The sequence below is a fragment of the Centroberyx gerrardi genome, chromosome 10 (genome assembly GCF_048128805.1).
Source record: "Centroberyx gerrardi isolate f3 chromosome 10, fCenGer3.hap1.cur.20231027, whole genome shotgun sequence".
Classification (NCBI taxonomy): Eukaryota; Metazoa; Chordata; class Actinopteri; order Beryciformes; family Berycidae; genus Centroberyx; species Centroberyx gerrardi.
The window spans coordinates 19,690,179-19,694,799 of NC_136006.1; positions in this window are offsets into that span (position 1 = coordinate 19,690,179).

The following is a 4,621-nucleotide window of genomic DNA, read 5'->3' on the forward strand; positions in this document are numbered from 1 at the left end:
GCTCATTTGAAACATGGCCCTACTCAGAATGTAAATTCCAATAGTTCAATGATGGGAGACAATGTGTGCATGTATGTGTGTGTGTGTGTGTGTGTGTGTGTGTGTGTGTGTGTATGTGTGTGTGTGTGTGTGCGTGTGTGTGTGTGTGTGTGTGTTGGGGGGATTAATGAGCTGGCTCACAACAGCGCCCTATCCTCACCCCACACCTTCCCACAACACACACACACACACACACACACAAATCTTTGACCTTTCCTTTTTCTATCTCTCCAGAAAGCACACAGCGATGATCTGATGACAGAGAGGCAAAGAGCTTCTGTCCACAACACATTATATATTCCTTACCTACGCATGTTATTATTATGTGATCGTATGTGTGTGTGTGTGCGTAATTGAACATCGTGAACCTTTCAGCCAGCATGCCTCAGATGAATCCTCAGCTCCCACATCAGAATGATTATTTCTAAACAAACCATGTTTAATCGACTGTGCGCCTCCGTGGCACTCTCCGTCTGGTGGATGCTGTGTGACAGCTTCCCTTAAATTACAAATATCAATCTGCCACAGTGGGAGCTCAGCTGCCAAAGGCCTCATGGGGGTCCACGTCAAAGCACTCCCCCTTCAAAACAAAGCCATCAAAACGCTGCGCTCACCGGATGCCCAGCTACTGTTTCAGAAACAGAAGCACGTCCGCCACCTGACCACAACACTCTACTGAATGACCAACCGTCTCGCTAGCAAGGGCTTTTGATACCTCTAGACCCATGGTGATGTTAGAAGCTCCCAGATAATGCAAAGAAAATAACGGCTAAAGCGAGCCGGACTAAATTCGCCTGGAAGCTGAGCCCAAGTTGGCCCAGTGTGCGGTTCTGGGTCGGCTCCACCCCTCTCTCTCCCCCCGCGGCAGGGACAGACAGACGCTAGCACCGAGGGCACCCAATCTGCTGTGTGATCGGCGGGGCTCTCCCTAAGCGCGTTCCCCCTCCTCATCACCGGCTGTCTGCCCGCGGCACCACCACTTACACTCCATCCACCCGCTTATTGATACACTTCACCACAGGATCGCCCCCGAGTGCTCCTTGGGAAAGCAATGGGTCTGCGGGGTGGCCTAATTCAATCAACGCTGGGGGAAAACGCACACATCATTCATCACCGACACACAGGACCAGTACAGAAAGACTCTCTCCCAGCCTTTCCCTCTCTGACGGTCATTAAAACACAAACATACTGCCTTGTTGTGGTCCCAGGGGGGCACTGAGCAGCCAGAGGAATCCCTGTTGGCCTGCTATAGGTTACATATACATTGGCATCACAAAAATATGCTCACACACACACAAAAAAACCCACAGTGGACAGTGTTCACAGAAAAGCAATGCAGTACATTATCAGGAAGAAAGTAGATGCTCTGGTGGCCCCAGGGGCAATTGGGATTCCACTTGGGCTGTATATGTGTTCCCCTATACTGTCTTTAAGTAGGCATGGCGTGTGCCCAACACATTACAAATGGCCCACTTGTGTGTTTAACCCTGTGAAATCCAAATAGAAACTGTAAAAAGCCAAGAGAAATGTTTGTCTTCTAATGAGCAAAATCATCAGTATTTCAAATTTGGAGTCTCTAAGGCAATTTTCTGCACATGTTGATTAAATGCAACAATTAATATGTGATATGGAGCAGTTTACGGTGCCAAAATGGCTGAGCGTAGCAAATCCCTCAATTTAACAGTGGCATATTAGCAATATTCACAAAACTCCAACTTCGCCTTTAATTTATGATTTGCGTTTGTTGGTTTGTTCGGTTGTGTTTGTTTTAGCATGTTTTCCACACCTTAGATATGACAAGAAAAATATATATATTTCAGTGAGTAGATTAGCATAATTTGCTGTCATGGAGATTTACAGGAGTAGTTCAATGAGCAGGTGGCTTCTTTTAGATAATTAAAGGCAGTGATACCAAAAGCCATTAATTAATTGGTAATTAGTACTCAAGATATTACATAATGTTTGCCATACTGTTCATATTCTGGAGTGATTTGCTATGGTGTTTATGATATGTTTCAGTTTTTACAGCGCAGATTCTCACATGGTTAAGTCAAGCACCACTTCATGATGACCAGCTAATGGATTTTTAACACCCCTCAATACACATGATGATTGCCATTTAAAGCAATCAAACACTAATGCAGGGGCGAGAATGTGAAAAAAGAGTCAACATGGAGGGTGCACAAATGCAATGTGTCATTACATGATGAGCAGTGCAACAATGTAACTTGATGTGAGAGATGAGATGGGTGAAATGTAATATGCATTAAAGCTTATTGGCATAATATATATGAGGATATTAAAGACCTTAATAGAATGCTGGTCAATAATGCTATTATTATACAAATATGAAAAGACAATGGCAATATCTACTCCCTCAATTTATCGCAAATGGCTACAGCTCAGGAGAAAGAATCAATACTTTCTTATTAATGCACTGTGGTCTCATATGTTTGCTTATGGCATGTTCAGAATGGCATACATGCATAACATATATTTTACAGGAGGATAATCTGAAAATATCAAAGACATATAGTTGAAACAAAACAGTGGTTTTGTGCTCTGAACTCTCAAAAAAAACCGTATCCATTGAACAGAAAATTACCCCGAGTTGAACGCAGAGCTGTCTGTTTCAGCACCACGGACAGTTCCTGTCATCATTCCTATGACAGGGCGCTGCTGGCAAGTGGAGATGATCTGGTGGGATTATCTGCCGCACTTGTAACTTCACAGAGAAATGAGTCAACGGAATTCATTAATGCTAGGCCTGTGTTCATAAAAATTACAGTGAACATCCAGAGTGACAGAGAGGCATATTCCTCCATGCCATCTCCTATTGGTTAACTTGAATTGGAGATGTGGCTCACCTCCAAACGGCCTCTGGCACGTCTCTGCCAGCATGGATAGATATAGGTCACCTGACAAACTAAAAAACACTGTCTGCTCTGATTAACGGTAGACCAGGGCTTCATGTCTTCTCAGAATACCGACTCACGACCGTAAAATAACAAACGACGGTACGCCAGGATTTATTGAGTTGAACTGTGTTTCATACCTAAACAGTCTCTCTCTCTCTCTCTCTCTCTCTCTCTCTCTCTCTCTCTGTGTGTGTGTGTGTGTGTGTGTGTGTGTGTGTGTGTACGCAGCAACCCAGCAGCCCCCCCCTCCCCCCCCCCCCCCCCCCCCGAGCAAGCGCTCACAACTACAACTGCACATGTTTTCAAGATCAGCCCGACACACATTGGCCAATATGCTACCAGTCTGTCTTCAAAACGACTTGTAACAGGGTTCAGCAAACATAACATTAAAAACCAACAATAAATAGGTTGATAACTCCTGAGGGTTGCCTGGAAGCTCAGAGAGGCTCGGCAATTCCGATCCAGGCGCACTTCCAGAAATAGGATCATCATCAATCATCACTCAGATTCCTGCGTCATGCGTCGCTATTCGCATGGTTCCACCCAAGGGACCGCGCTGTTTTTCCCCGTGGGAAACTCGTACTGTAGGTCGAAATGGCATGAAACCCAAGTCTGTTAAAATGCTGATAATAATAAGGCGTATAGCCTGGCTGTCATTCCGGTACAGTAAGATAACCGTAACAATACGGATATCTTATGGTCTGATGAGGCAATAAAAACTGACAGCATATGCGCAAAATGTGGAATCGCAAAATATAAGTCTTATCCGAGGGAATTTAGACTGCAACTACAATAATTCACTCACATACAATCATTTCAAACTCACTGTGCGTGTGCGCGTGTGCGTGTGCGTGTGTGTGTGTGTGTGTGTGTGTGTGTGTGTGTGTGTGTGTGTGTGTGCGCGGGGGGGGGTCACGCAACATTCCCCTTCCACACAAGCAAGCGAGGGAGAGAGAGAGAGAGAGAGAGAGAGAGAGAGAGAGAGAGAGAGAGAGAGAGAGAGAGAAGTTATTGTTGTGGCGCAACCAACAAAAAAAACTTAGGTCTATTTTAATGTTAAACCGCGGCCTCGGTATATCCAGTATATCCAGCGTATAAAGACGGGATTGGGCATATAATAAGGCTTACCGGCAGACTACCTTCAGGGAAAGCTGCCGCTTCGTTTACACCTTTATCTAAATCCTCTCCTTAGTGAGCTCCAGTGAGCCGGCGGGCCGGTGTGTGAGACTGCACTGCAGAGGGTTTCTCTGGCATCTCCACAATAGAGCTCTATGAGCAAACATATCGTGAACCAAATATGCTACAAAACGATGCCGTTAGTCTAAGAAAGAAAGAAATGGGAATTTCCATTAATGTAGCGACACATCCCGCAGTGTAATTAACTGTTATCGTATTGCGTCTCTGAGTGTTTATAGGAAACAATCCATTCTCCCTCATCCATCGTATGCTGCAACAGTGGCAGGTGCTGAACTTCGCCGCCTTTCCCCGTTCGACTGGCCGACAGCGTTTATAAATGGATGAATATTACATCTCCACCACGGTGATTTACCGGAATGTTTTAAGAATAACTGCTGCAACTGTCCGGCGGAAGCCCAGAGTCAGAGCCGATCGATGGATTGCCGCAATAACCGAAGTAGCAATGAAATTAAGGTCTGCGAACTTTA